The 15,530-nt window shown below is 45.8% G+C and overlaps 2 pseudogenes; both read right to left on the bottom strand.

Moving 5' to 3' along the window:
• Positions 1-416: 416 nt before the first annotated feature.
• On the bottom strand, positions 417-2,658 carry LOC141823824 (subtilisin-like protease; annotated as a pseudogene).
• A 960-nt stretch (positions 2,659-3,618) lies between these two features.
• On the bottom strand, positions 3,619-4,327 carry LOC141823823 (enolase 1-like; annotated as a pseudogene).
• Positions 4,328-15,530: the final 11,203 nt, after the last annotated feature.

Here is a 15,530-nt window from a genome sequence, read left to right as displayed (position 1 = left end):
GCCCTTGAAGATGATGGAGGCTACCGGCTACTCCGTATCGTTCACGTTGCTAAAGACGCTCAAGCCGTTGATGTAATTGAGGTAGGACATAGGGAGATGATGCGCTTCGGCCCTCGTGGTGTAGCCGCCGAGCGCGTCGTTGACCATCAGCATCGCCTTGCCTCCGAGGGACTTTATGCGGGCGCCGATGGCGATCCTTGATCCAGACACTTTTTTCGAGCAAATCACCATCTTCCCCCTCACGTTCGCCTTGATCATCCCTGCCCCGCAATTGGAACCGGGGAGGCTCCTCGAGGTGGTCAGCGGCAGGGGAGCGAAAGGGTAGTTGTTAGGCTGGTAAGCCGACTCGCCGTGGAGCTCGACGCCATTTCCCAGCTTCACGGTCGCCCTTATGTTGCGGTCTATGGTGCTGGCAGCTACGGTGAGGACCCAAGGAGCCTGGTTGATGAGAGAGGCCGCCTTGGGGCCAAAATTTCCACCACCGCAGCTGACAAAGATTCCTCTCTCCTTGTTGTTTTCCAGCTCAAGCTTATGGTAAAAGTTTTGCTTTCGTTGATCTTACCGGAGAACTCCAACGTCTTTGGCGAGACATCCACCACTACATTTTTTAGACCATCCACTTTCACTTTGTACGTCGATCGTTTGTTGGAGATATTTTTCACCGTTCGGATTATCGTAATCTTATTCAAATCCGGGGATGATGCCACTGAGATAGCTGGGTAGTTCAAATCCACATCCCTAATCTTACCCACCTTTGCGCAAGCGGCCTGCCGGTGGGTCACCATCTCGACTTGCTTGTCCGAGTAGCCTAGCCCGCAAAGGAAGCGCACATAGTCATCAGGTTCGATGTCATAAACTAGGCCAGGATCCACCGCCTTAGACGGGTTGACATTGCCGGCTCCCATGTCAAAGAAGCTTGCCTTGTTGTGCTGCTCGTCGTTTATGGGATTCCCATTCTCGTCGGTGATGTCTGCCGTCGTCATGATGGCAGATTTGATGGCAGCTGGTGACCAGTCCGGGTGTGCCGCCTTTATTAGTGCAGCGACACCGCTGAGATGAGGCGTTGACATGGAAGTTCCGGAGATCATATTGAAGGTTTGAGTGTTCCCGGTCTGGGAAGGATTAGGGCCGACCTGAGTGGGCCATGCCGCCAGAATGTTGACACCCGGTGCCAAGATGTCGGGCTTCAACACTCCTCTGCTCTGGGAATTCGGCCCCCGTGAAGAAAAATAAGCGACGGTGGGTGCCGGAAAAACCTTGAAAATGGTGCCCTTGAAGATGATGGAGGCTACCGGCTTCTCGGTCACATTCACGTAGTGAGCGACGCTCGAGCCGTTGATGTAATTGAGGTAGGACATAGGGAGAACTTGCGCTTCGGCCATCGTGGTGTAGCCGTCGAGCGCGCCGTTGACCATTAGCATCGCCTTGCCTCCGAGGGACTTTATGATGTCACCGATCCTTGATCCAGACGCTGTCGAGCAAATCACCATCTTCCCCTTCACCTCCGACTCGATCAACCATGGCCCGCAATTGGGAGCGGCGAGGCTCCCTGGGATGGTCATCGGTAGGGAATCGGAAGGGTAGCTGTTCGGCTGGTAGGCCGACTCGCCGTAGAGCTCGACGCCATTCCCTAGCTTCACGGTAGCCCTTATGTTGCGGTCTATGGTGCTGGCAGCTACGGTGAGGACCCAAGGAGCCTCGTTGGAGAGGGAGGTCGCCATCGGGCCGGAATTTCCACCGGCGCAGCTGACAAAAATTCCTCTCTCCGCGGCTCTGAAGGCGCCAATCGCGATCACATCGTCATAAAAAGCGAGGGGGCCACTGCCGAGTGAGAGGGACATAACGTCGACGCCGTCCTTGATCGCTGCCTCCATGCCGGCTGCGACGCTGGAGATGGTACAGTCGAAGCGCTCGCAGACCTTGTAGATGGCCAAGTGTGCACGCGGCGCGATGCCGGAAGCGGTGCCCTTGGCATTGCCAAGCACATTGGCGTGGGCCACAAAATTGCCGGCAGCGGTGCTAGAAGTGTGGGTGCCATGACCTATGGTATCGACGGGGAACTGTTGTTTGATAAACGATCGTGCTCCAATCACCTTGTGGTTGCATGAAACAGTGCCAGGGTTGCATGAGCCTCTCCAACGTGGAGGAGGTGGATCCATTCCCTGGTCGCCGAATGAGGCGTGGTCGACCAAGCCGGTGTCAAGGACGCCGATGATGATGCCCCTTCCCATGTTGGAGTGTGTCCACGGCCAAGCCCAGGGAGAAGGCCTAATAGGCTCGGCGTATAAGTGGTGAAAGTTGCACTTGTTTCTCTTGGAAGCTCGCCAGGAAACCTGGTTTCCTTTCGATGGATCTGAGCTCGTCCTCAGTTAGTCGAGCGGAGAAACCAGTCATGACGGCGCTGTACGTGTAGAGAATACGGGGCTCGGTGGAGCTTGCGGCGGTAGGAGGGAGCAAGGATCTGTACCAGTCATCTAGTTCCTGGGCGCTGACGAATGTGGCGTTCCGTGGGAGGCGCATCCGAATGATGTAGTTCTTCAACTGTGAGTGGGGAGCTTCGTTACTAGCCGGAGAGGCGGTGAACGAGGGGAGAGCGATGAGAAGAAAGGTGGAGAAGGCAAGGAGGTAAAGAGGCGATGGGGCACTGCGCGTCTCCATTGTGATGGAATGGAATGCTGCAACGGAACGATGGAATCAATGGGCATTTATAGAGGGTGGGGGAAGCAGGGATTTAGCCCCTTAAATTCAAGATAGAGAATAAAAAAAAAACGTTCTTTTTTTATCTATCAAAATTTATTAAAATAATATTTATTTATAATTTAATATCTAAAATATTCTTTAATTTTAGGTTCTACTTTAGAGTTAATATTCTATAAAACATCATCTTAGAGGTTTGATCAAAACGGCTTTATGTTGAAGTAATTTTGATTAAAATTAAATCAAAATTACTACAATTAAGGTAGAATTGCTTTAGAGCAACATTGATCGACATTTGTCAAAGTTGTTTAATCAAACAAACTTTAGTAAAACTCTGAAGCAATTTTAACCTTCTTAGAGCATCTTTTTATTAATTACTGTTATATACAAAGCAGCTCACTGTTTTATATAAAACATCTCTAAAGTAGAGCACAACGAACAGGTATTGTAACAATTTAAATTATGAAATAAATATTATTTTAATAAATTTGAAAAAGAGACCTTTTTTTTGTTTGATGATATAGATAAAATGAACTTTCATTTTGATGCTGTCTAAATTTAAAATGCATATATTTTAAGTTTTAATTTATGAAAGAAACTAAATATAGGCCTCATTCAATAGCTTCACACATTGAAACAGTGCACATTATACACATTCTGAAACTGGAAATGAGTTTGGCACTTTGCAGAAGGTGGAGCCAAGTAGGTGGAGTGCTCCCTAAATTTGCCACTCATGAGACTCTATGATTATCTCTCTATTGGGAACCCCATCCAAATAAGAAGCAAATCTGTTATTTTTCTATTTAAATGAAGTCCAAATACACAGTCATTGAGCAAGCCAAACTCCAACTGATCAGTCTGTTAGTTTTCTATTCAAATCCCATCCAAATTTGATGTACTTCTTTAAACAGTGTGAAAGGAACCAAGGCATTATACGAGCACAGAAAGTAGGTGATGCAAATTTAATTGGCTGCATTTTTCTACCTATACTACTAACTATATGATTCAAGCGTTCACATATATTCACTGGTTCAAATTCACGGGTGGAAGAAGAAACCTCGATCAAATATGGATGTAAACATCATCCTGCCCATATTTCTTATTGATTACAGCCTGCAGTACACTACACACAATGGGTACATTGTGCAGAAGAGAAAGGAATATTAAACATACAAACTCACAATTATACCTTCAAATTGTGATAAACTTCCACACTCATTTTCATGGCATCTTTAAATGAGGATGCTCCCACAGGATGAATCATAAATTCCTGATTAAAAATCAAAATGGACAATGTAAGAAGTGGATTGTTAGCTACTCAAGTAAAGATTCAAATGAAGCCTTACCTGCATAGCAAGCTTGTTTCCAGCATGTGATCCACCATTGATCACATTAAATGTAGGTGCAGGCAAGATCAGAGTTTTATTCCAGCACAATTAGCAATGTGCTGAATAAAAGATTGGAGTAGCAATCTTCTGAAATATAGATCAGTTTGCTACGAAGAAAAAAAAACTAATGGAAACTCATAAACCTGATAAAGAGGTATCTTCTTCACACTAGCTCCTACTTTGCACACGGCAAGAGAAACAACCAGTATAGCATTTGCTCCCAGCTGTAGGTATGAGAGTATAGAGTATGATCAGTGATGATTTGAAGCCTACTACTGTTGTTTGATATACTGTTCCGGCTCCTTACCGACGACAGCTGAATCACCAGACAGAGGGGGAGGCCGCGTCACCCGAGGTTTCCACGAGCGGAAGAGAAAGGACCTGCAAAGGGGGCACTGAACGCACGGATTAGCTGGGCGCCGGGGGATCCCGGCGTGGCCACTCCGACGCTCAAGTCAGACCAGAGAAAGGTGCAAGTGTACCCTCCGGATTCAAGATGGGTTGAATATCGTACCTGTGAGGTTTATATAGAGTGAGGGGGAGCGATACCTTTGGATCCAGCGGCCTGGGATTGGAGGAGATGGCGGAATCTCAGGGTCTGGTGTATGAAAGATTCTCCAGATCAGACGGCTCTTCTGTATATCTTATCTTCTTTGAAGGGTTGTGATTGCCTGGGACTCGGTGGTGAGATTTAGTCATCTAAATCGCCTCCTGTAGATAAGTTTTACGAAAGAGCCTTGATCTTTATGTATTAGTATCGTCTCCGCGTCAGGCGTGACCAACGTGTAGGGTTGGGATGTGCTGATGCAGGGTATTCCTAGCTGTGTAGGTAGGCGGGTCCCCTTCTGGCCTCCTTATGTGTTTCGTGGTGGAGGAGATCAATAGGAAATCCTTCCTTTGAGGTAGGAACGGGCTGCTGCAGCTAGGTGCTAGCCCCTGCTATGACAATCGAGCCCTGAGGTCGTGCGAGTGGCAGTCATGAGGTCGGCCTGTGATGTGACGACCTGGTCATGAGGTCGGCTTATGATGCGGCGACCTGGTAGTGAGGTCGGCTTACGCTGCGGCGACCTGGTCATGAGGTCGGCTTTTGGTTGTAGTTTTACTTTCCTGATAGTTGCCAGGTACCGGGCGGGTCTGAAAGAGTTAGGCTGGTGTGATGGCCCTACTTCTGTCCTGGCTGGTAGGTGGGTTCGGGGCTATTATGCCTACCTGAATTTGTCGGATGTCAGTAGCGCAGACGTACAATCCTTTAGTGAGGTCGGTTGTGTAGCCTGTGTAAGGCGTTATCCCTAGCTGTGGGGGTGGGGTATGTGCCGATCTCGAGGCTAGGTGGGGCCCCGGTAGTTCTTCTCCTGAGATTTGGGTTTACATCCCCTTCCTCTCCTCCTAGGGAGTATGGGTTTTCCTTGCTGGATGTTCCGTCCTTGCCACGTGTCTTCTGGGGGACTCCCCTTATCCTACGTGTTTTGCCCTTGTCATTCCATCCGGATCACAAGCCTCCCGACCTAGTTTAGTCGAAGGAGACGTAGTTCGACTGACTGAACTTAAGTTTGGTTTGCTTTGTCCGTCCGTTATTTAAGCCTGTCTGATTTATTTATTTTCCTTTGTGGATCTCAACGCTCGACTGCTTAGATCGGCCTCCTTTTCACCGCTTCGATTTCTTTTATTTATCAACGGTCAGGATGGTTCGACCGTTCGGCTTAACTTCCCTCGCTCCGTCGTCTTTCTTACTTGCCGCTTCGAACCCTAACTTTCGCGTGCTCCAGCGTTCCGCTTTCCTTCCGGTCTTGTTCGCGTTCCTCTTGCTTCCAGGATCTTTCCCCTTCGACCATGTCTGCTTCTCCTCGTAAGTCTATTCTCTGAGTTAGGCCGCATTTTGCTTTGTTCTGTTTCCAGGCCCTAGGGTATCGTTCTTCTTTCTTTCTTTCCTCGTTAATCGGTTTCCTTTTCGTCTTTCTTTCCTCCGCTTGCGTTCCTGCGTTTAGTTTACTGCCTTCCTCGTACTTTTCATGGGAAGCCTAATCCCTTGGTGCGAGTCTGCCGCCTCTTCACTGCGCCCCGATGATGCAGCGGTGCTTCGGGATCGTTATGGCATCCCTCGCGATCATCTAATTAGGGTACCTACTTCCCTTCAGCGACCGCATGAGCCTCCTTCCGGCTATGTCACCTTCTTCCAAGGTCAGCTGGAGGCAGGTTTGCGTTTTCCTATTCCTCCCTTCTTCCATGACCTGGCCCATTACTTCCACCTTTCCTTATCCCAATTGGCTCCCAACTCCTACCGCTTGCTATGCGGCGCCGTTATTGTTTTTCATGTTTACAACATCTCCGTTACTCCCCCCCTTCTCTACCAGTTTATTCATCCCAAGAAGGGTGAGCCCGGTGTGGTATACTTCTCGGCTAGGTCAGGGAATTAAGTTCTTATCTGGTTGTTCCGATTCCCAGAAGGGGTGGCGACATAGGTTCTTCTATATTAAGCCTCCGACTCCTTACGCTTGGCCTACTTCCTGGGAACCCGTTTTGCCTCTCCCCCCTCCTTTGGGTTCTTACCAGTCCACTTCTCCTTTTATGCACGTCAAGGAGACGTTATCTCCCCTCCTGTTTGATGCCAACAAGCTGGTATCCAATGAGGCCCTCCTGTATCGTGCGGGCCTTAGTCCCACCTGCCTTCCCCTGGCTTCTTCCTTGTGTAAGTCTTCTGTGTTTGCTGTAGTTTCTTTTTTGGGCTAACTAATTCTCCTCCTTCGTTTTTGATTGCAGATGAGATTCTGGTGGATGCCTCTGTGAGGAAGGCTCTGAAGTGGGACCTCTCCACTACTGACGGCTGGTGGATTTCTACAGAGGTAGAGGGGGCTTCGGCAGCTATCCCTGACGCCGGAGTTCCCCTTACATCGAGTGAGCCTGTGGTTTCAGAGGCTAAGTTGCAGAGCCAAGGAGCCCTGCAGCTACTGAGGAGCCTGGGAGCTCTGCTCTAGTTGTCATGAGAGATGAGGCGTCGCCCTCAGCCCTTCCAGCGAGCTCAGGACAGTTTTATGCTTCTTTTGGCCTTGAGGAAGAAGGATTTGCATCCCCTTCTCCGACGAATCTGGTACCTGAGGCTTCGGTGCCAAAGGAGTCAGCTCCTGTGACCGTTCGGGAGACCCGAGCCCGGCGACGGATCCGTGAAGAAAAGAGTAAGCATCTGGCAATTTCTGGGAAGTCAGAGACCATCGTGATTGATGTCCCGGAGATTGAGGTGTCAGGGCAGGTTTCCCACCCTGAGGGGGAACCTTCGACAGCTTTTCCCTTGAAGCCTCTGTCCTCGACGTCCCATACCAAGCAGCGTCCTGAGAAGAGAAAGGCGTCCTCTCCTTTTGCTAGTGTCTCTAAGAAGAAGAAATCCAAGGTCATCCGCCCTCCCCGCTCTCCTTCGGCCATTCATGTGGAGGAGTCTTCTGAGGGTGATTTCCAGAAATACGCTAGGGAGGTGTTACCTGCCTTGGATACTGAGACCATTTTTAGCCATATACATGGTTCTTTAGGCAAGGTATGAAGTTTTTACTCATGGACGTTGTTTTGTCACAGCTTTCCGATACACTTTTCCCTCTTTATGCTCAGGTGGTGAGGCAATGCGAAGAACTTCATCGTAGGGTTCCTTCCCTTAGCTTGGATAAGTTGCGCCTCGAGGCCCAAGTAGCTGAGTTGCAAAAGCAACTGGAGGGTTTAGCTGGCTCAGAGAAAGCTACGAGCTGGAGCCGAGGTCTTGGAGCTAAGGCAAGAAGTTGACCGTTTAAAGTTAGACGCTGAGCTTAGGACTTCCCGACTTCAGGAGTTAGAACAGGAGTTGGAGGAAAGTCGAGCCTCCACCCACAAAGCCCAATTTGCGTTGGGGAAAACTCGGCAAGAAGTCGAGCTTCTGGGGAAGGCTCGGTTTCGACTGGAGGCCGACCTCGCTTTAGCTTATCAGCAGAAAGGAACGTTCCATCATGACTTGGAGCAGGCTCAAGCTAGGGTGCATAAATTGGAATCTCAACTGACCGAGGAGAAGGGGCATCGAGAGCTAGCACTTGATGATAGAGATAAGGCTCTCTCTGAGGTGGAGGCTCTCCGGAGGCAGGTGGCCGATCTCCAGAAGCAAGGAGAGGAGCAGAAGGCGACCTTTTTGAATTCTCCTGAGTTCCAGGAAATGTTAGGGAAAAAGACTGGCACCATGCTTTTGCATGGGTTTCAAGGAGCTGTGAAGCAGTTCATCCAGTCGGGTGTGCTAGCCAAGGGTGTCAACCTGAGCTTCTTGAACCCCGAGAAGGTCTGGGGGGAGCTTCCTGCTTCTGAGAGGCCGGGTCTCTGATCTAGTTTTTAATCTCTCTTCTTGTAACAGATATTTTAACTGTTTTGGTGCCTTCCTATGTAGGAAGTTGACTTTGATGTACTATTGCTCTTTCGGGTAACCGTTTTATTTTTAAGCTTTGGATTGCCTTTGATTATTGGCGCAGCTCGGTTGGTAAGGTGTGTTGGGATTAGACTCAATATTCTAGGAGTGTAGGATTCTTTATCGATGACGCCGACCCCTTTTCCTTAAGTCGGGGCCGTGTTTCTTGAGGTCCGACCTGTTTGCCGAGCTGCTTATGCTTTGGAGGGGCCTGAGGCAAGCTCGAATTTTACCTTGCCTGCTGATTTCCTTTTCCTTCCTGATTTGTTAGGGGGTTTTGCTCTGTGAGTTATTATTTTATTTCCCTTGCTATTTCCTCTCGTAATGTATTGATTTCTTTCCACCCGTTGATTCGTGTTTTAAGGATTCAACGGCGGTGATGCTTTGGTTGTGTAATTACTTAACTGCCTTCATCGATTGGTAGGCGTTTCGAGGGTCGAGATTCGCCGACCGTTTTGCCTTAAACTTCTCTTCTTTTCTTTCCCCGCTTTCTACGAACCCTAACTACCCCGTCTTCGCTGTTTTCTTCTATCGCTCCGCATCCGTGGTTCCCTTCGCCGTGTTCTCCTTCGCAACTTCTGCACTTCTTCGTAAGTTACTGTCCCCTTTTTCGAGTGGTCTTCCTTTGTTTTTGGTGACCTTTTTCTTCCTTTCCTTCGTCCTTCTCGGTTTCTAGGGCAAGGGTATTCTCTGTTGCCGCAGTGGTTTCTCCCCCTATTTCTCTTATACTTCTTGTTTCTCTGGTTTCTTTTGTTTACGGGCTCTATGCCCTTTTCTTTCCCTTTCCTTTCTCCTTTGTTCCTCTACTCGTTCATCTAGGTTTCGTTTCGTGGTCTTTCTCCTCTGGAGGGTCTGCTCCAATGTCCGATTCACTTCCTTGGTTTGCCCGGTGTAAACCTACTAGGTTCACTGTAGATGACGAGGTTCTGCTCAGAGCCCACTATGGCATTCCAGATGACCATGAGATTCTGGTTCCTACTTCTGCCCAGAGACCTCACCAGCCTCCTCCGGGCTATGTGACTTTTTTCCGAGGTCAGATGGAAGGAGGTCTTCGTTTTCCTCTTCCTCCTTTCCTTCAATCTCTCTCTTCCTATTTCCAGCTTTCCCTTTCTCAGCTTCCTCCTAACTCCTTCATGCTATCCTGCTGCGCTTCTATTATTTTTCAGATTTATCAGATTTCGGTTGATCCCACTACCTTCCATTACTTCTTCTGGGTTAAGAGAGGGAATCGGGGGGAGATCTATTTTGCTGCCCGACCTGGCTTCCAGGTTTTGGACAAGTGTCCTTCTTCTTGGAAGAATTGGAAGGACAAGTATTTTTTCCTCAGACCTCCTACCCCTTATACCTGGCCGACCTTCTGGCGGTCTGCTCCTCTTCCTTCACCAAGCCTTGGCCAATATAGGCAAAGCCCTGATTACCGGACAGCTTCAGAGACTCTGGACGGTCTCTGCTTCAATGCGAAGTCTCTTATAGCCAATGAGGCCTTGTTATATAAAGCTGGCCTTAGTCCCAACGACATCCCCTTGGAGGCTTCCTTGAGTAGGTTTTCTAAAGTTTTCTTTTGTGCATTTGTTATACTAACTAATTTTTTCATACTTGTGATTTTCAGGGGATATCTTGATGGAAGCCTCCCTACTGAAGGCACTGAAATGGGATCTCACCACCACAGATAAGTGGTGGGTGCCGGATGAGGCTGCTGGGTCTTCCACAGCTACTCCTGAGGGTGGAAGTTCGGCTCCTGTTGAGCCAGAGGGGGCAATGGCCGTTGGCCCTGAGGAGCAACCAGCTCTTACCATTACTGGCGCTGAGGTGGGAGAATCTCTACCCCCTGCTTCGACCGTCATGGGACCGGCTGAAGGGGAATTCACTGCTGCGATGGTGAATTTGGAATCCTCCGCTGAGGCTGGGCCTTCTACTGAGGTGCCGAAGACCATGAGCAATCCTCTTGGAGAGGTTGTGGTGGCTTCCCCCCAGAGGAGAGGTGGAGAGGAAGGAGTGCTAGCGTCTAGCCCTGTAGAAGAGCTAGATGCCACGTTAGTCCAAATTCCTGATGCAGTTTCTCCTGAAGACCAGATACCCCTAGCTCAGCTGCTGCCTCTGGCCGCTTCTCCTCCTGCAGCCAGCTCCTTCCGAGCTCCGTACCAAGCGTCGCCAGGACAGGGGAAAGTCACCGGCCTTCTCCTCTGAGGTTGCCCCAACCTCCGAGGCTCTGAGGGGAAGAAAAAGGTCTCGGGACTCCCGTCCCTCTCGCGCCCCTGAATCCTTTCCTGCCACTTCTTCCTTGGGCCCTGAGGGGGAAGCCTTCTGCTTGGGAGAAGAGAGCCCTCAATATGGGTTGACTTTTGCCCGTATGTCCAATGACGTGCTGCGTCAGCAGATACTAGATTCTGCTGCTAGGGTATGTTTTATTTCATGCTTTTGATTTCCTTTTTGGGTATGAAGCTTATCTGTTTTTATGTTTTATTAGACGCTGATGAGCTGCCAAGAGCTAGACCGCCGGGTGCCCCGGTTGGAATCAGCCAACCATCAGCTCCATATCCAAGTATCCGACCTTCAGGCGCAGCTGCGGGAGTCCCCCTTGGAGGCAGAGCTGGCCCAGGCTAAGGTGCAGGTAGAAGCCGCTGTTGCGGAAGCTGAGAAAGCTCGGGCCGACCTGATGAAGGTTTCCTCGGAGCTGGCTAAATTTGATCAAGAGGCCGAGCTTCGGGCTTCCCGCCTCCAGCACCTAGAACAGGAGAAGCTGACCCTTCAAGCTTCCTTGAAGACCTGTCAAGGAGACCTAGCCCAAGCGCGGCAAGAGGTCCACGACCTGCAGGAGGAGAAGCAGAAGCTGGAAGAGGGCTTATCTGCCCAGTTAGGTCAACAGGAAGGACTTCGGAAGGAGCTCTTGGATAGCAATCAGCAGAGGGACACTTTTCAATCAGCAGTGGGTGAGCAAGAGCAATTAATTGCTGGCTTACGTGAGGAGGTCTCCAAGCTGAAGGCAGACGAAGAATCTGACAAAGGTGAAGACGCTCATCTCAGATGCCTCTCAATGTAGGCCCCACAATAAGTTGAATGGAGTAAATCACGATGATCGAGCAACCTCTTTAGGAGGAAGGGATTTTATTTTTTAAGGGATTATTGTTATATTTGAGAAGTGTTTTAAGACAATCATCTTAAATATTATATTATTTATTAGATAAATAAAATTACTATTTGAGCGTACATTTTCTATGTGTTTAATTGGTTCTTCTTAAACTCAATTACTGATATTCATAATACAATATATAGCATGAGAGAAATTATGATTAGATTACAATTAATGAGTATCTTTACATGTGCAATTATGTACATATTAAAATATTCCCTAGTCGATAAATTAATGAGATTGAATATCGTCAATTTTATGAGACTAGCATACATTGGACTCTTTGATTTTACCAAACAACTGATCCTTACTGGTGGGAAACATTGAGATATTGAGAGTTAACATATAGATGCTGATTAAGGGTAACTAGTTCATTAGGACTAATCTACCATGAGATTTCATATGGTTCTATGAATGTCTATAAAGATCTCATTGTAGTTCATTAAGGGTTAATGAATTGACCTATTCTAGGGCTGAATTTTCTGTGTTGAATTCTGAGTTTCATTAGGAAGTTGTTCGGTTGGATTTGTTTGTGGCTATTGGATGTTGATGGATTTTTTATTCTGTTCCAAGTTGATTCAAGAGGATGAGCTTGAGAATCTGTTGGGATTTTCATGCTGTTAGGTTGTTCTGTTTTGTTTAGAATTCGGTAGAGCTAGGATTGATTGGAGTTGATCTACTCCAGTTGTTCAAGGCTTCACTGTTGGATTCCACCAATTGAGCTCAAGTAAGTCTATTGTTTAATGGTTGTTTGGATTAGTTAAAGGTCTATTGTTTCGGTGGAGATTGGTTTGATTTGTTGTGGATTATGGTTCTGATAGAATTTTATTTTAGTTGTAGATGTTGCAATTAAATTGTGTTAATTAGATTACGTGTGGCATGGATTTGATTGGATTTAGGTTTATGTGATGAGTGATGTTAACTGGACTTGGTTGGGTTAATCCGACCAAGTTGAATTAATTGGATCTTGGTTAGGTTAGTTTGGATTCGACTGTGGTTAATTAGAAAATGAGTTTAATTGTGTTAATTGGATCTGGTGGAGGTTAATGGTGTAGTAGGGTAAGTGAAGTTAGGGTTGATAGATTATGGTGTAGTATGAGATTTATTTTGTTGTAAAATTAAATATATTGTTGTATTTAGTAGGTGTGGTATTTTATAAATTACAGGACCTTGATTGTTGATCATGCTATATATACGAAGAATTTTATTGGGAGTTCTTCTTATTTCAACGATTCATCAATTAGGTGGGTACTCATGTGCTTGGTCAATACAGGTCTTATTCATAGTGCATGACTTATTATTTGTTGTTAATTATTTTGTTATTCTCCTTCATGATTTATTATCTTTTATTAATCATCTTGTTAATCTCCTTATCACACTCGTTGCTTGATACCTAACTGTTGATTTTTGATATGATCTACTTGTCATTAATACACTTTCATTATTTGTTGTTAATCTGTGATGACTTATTATGATTGATGTTGAGTATATCTTGGTAGATGTAGTAGTTACTTGTTAAACTGGGCATTATAGCATTATAGCATGTTGTTGTTGTTGGCTCTCACTATACCATTATTGATAATGGTACAGTAAGAGCATTATAACACTATGTGGGTACGGCCAGGACTAGCTAGATAGCTCTCCTGGGATACTGCCCCTCCCCTCGCGTGTAGTTGGTTTGTTATTGGAGCGGGTGATTCCTGTTATGTGTCCCAGTTCATTGTGTGAGTGTCTGGGGATATTGAGTGCAGACAGTGATCAGACAGCTAGATAGCTCTCCCTAAGATATTTTTCCTACTCCCTGCTCATGTGTAGTGATTTATTATTGGAGTGTGTGCGGTTGTCCTGTTTGGCGCCCCAGTTCACTGCATTGTGTGGATGTTTGGGAGTGGCGAGTGCAGACAGTGACCATGCATGTTACTTGTGATGTGTGTTGCATATGTGCATGCATTTGTTGGTAGTTTATCTTACTGCATTTGTTGATTGTCTATTTAATGCATCTATGTGTGTGGTTGTTGCACTTGTTTGATATATGCTTGTTGCATTGTGTGACATTACATGCATTGGTTATATGCATGAAATCTGTTATCTGTTATTGACATTGTTTATTAAGTATCCTTTGGAGAGACTGTATATCCTTTGAGATCCATGTATATATATTTATGTTGTGCACTTCTATCTAGTATCCACTGAGTATTTTATACTCACTACCCAGAGCCTGGGGTTTCCTTTCTTTCTCTCCAAGTAGCAGATAAGGATGTTGTCTTGAAGCTTGGAGTTTTGCCAGACTGCCCCCATCTCACAGCAGGAGAAGTGATACTGTTGTTTTACTTCGCATGCTTTTCGGATTGTATTTGGATAAATGGATTTTGGTTTGTGTTTGGACTTATGTTTGTCTACGTGGATTTTATCGTTGTTATAATTCTGCTTGCGCAATTTCTTTTGAGTTTGTTGTTGATTTTGTTGTGAGCACTATTGATGTGCTATGGAATTTTCGTTGTTACGTAGTTGATATGTGTTGGTGATCATACCTTGTTGGTATGTATATGTGGATCGGCTTGTTGTTGTGGTTGGTATTTTTACATGCATGTTTTGGATATGTAGATGTGATCGTGTGGATCTTTATTCATATAGTTTAGTAGTTAAATACATATGTTGTGTTGTTGTACGGCCGTGTGAGTCATATTTTACTATGTATTCAGGAAAAGTTGAATTGTTACAGGGGAAATATTATCGAAATTTTTCGGACAACTGTTTCTCGGGACATGACAAGAGATGTCTTAAGAAATTGTTGAGTAATCTCTTTATGTATTTCTTCTTTTCTTCATGGGAATGTAATGAACCCAAGAGCTGCTCTATCGTCCTGACTTGTAGATCTTTGATCTCTTCGATGATGATTGTAATATTATCAAATCTTAAATTCAATTATCGAAGAATTTTTTCAATGATAGTTACTTCTTCTAGTTTCTCACCATTTCTCTTTAGTTGATTGGAAATGGTAGAGACTCTAGAAAAATAATCAAACACCAACTTGCATTCCTTCATACGAAGAGAATCAAATTGATTTTCTTAATATATGAAGGTGTACCTTTTCTTCTTCTTGATTTGATACTTAGAGCTTTTTCCATGCTTGCTTGGGCGAATAGCACTTGAGATTTTCTTAAAACAATCATCATCTAAGACTTGATAAACTAGGAAGAGAGCATTCTTGTCTCTCTTTTTAAAATTTTTCAAACTATCCTTTTGAGTCGGAGATAGTACTGACTCATCGCTTAGCTCATCGTAGTCTTTCTCCACAACCTCTCAAACATCATGAGTTCCAAGGAGCTCCTTCATCTTGATACTCCAATTGTTATAATTATTTACCTTGAGCACCGAAACTTAGAAGGGAACCACCATATTTCCATTTTACATGGCTTTGATACCACTTTGTTGGAAGAAAAAAGTTTATGGAAGAAGAATTACACTTATGTAGAAAAGGAAAATAAAAAACTTGAACTTCAAAATTCAATCTATCTCATTCATAAACAACTAGCATATTTAGTGGCACTACTAGAAAATTGCTGATTAGCGACAGTTATTTAGCGGCGGTTTTTCAAATCGTCGCTATTTTCTATATTTCCCGACGGTTTATATTAACTGCCGCTAAATAAATTTTTTAGCGGCGGTTTAAATTTGATTTGCGACGGTTTGGTGATTTACGGCGGTTAAAAATTTAATTTGCGGCGGTTTTAAAATTTTTGACAGAATCTTTTTTTTGGCGGTTTTGGTTAAGATAGCGGTGGTTTTGTGAAACCACCGCTAGTTATGTGTTTCCCGGCGGTTTAGTTTAACCGTCGCAAAATGAATTATTTAGCGGCAGTTCATATTTGATTTGCGACGGTTTCTCGCGCCACACCCACAGCTAAAT

This window comes from Curcuma longa, chromosome 3 (assembly GCF_044706935.1).
Source record: "Curcuma longa cultivar G26 ecotype Majalengka, Jawa Barat chromosome 3, ITB_CL_G26_1.1, whole genome shotgun sequence".
Taxonomy (NCBI): domain Eukaryota; kingdom Viridiplantae; phylum Streptophyta; class Magnoliopsida; order Zingiberales; family Zingiberaceae; genus Curcuma; species Curcuma longa.
The sequence above is the reverse complement of the archived record's forward strand: the minus strand, read 5'-3'. Positions and strand labels throughout refer to the sequence as shown.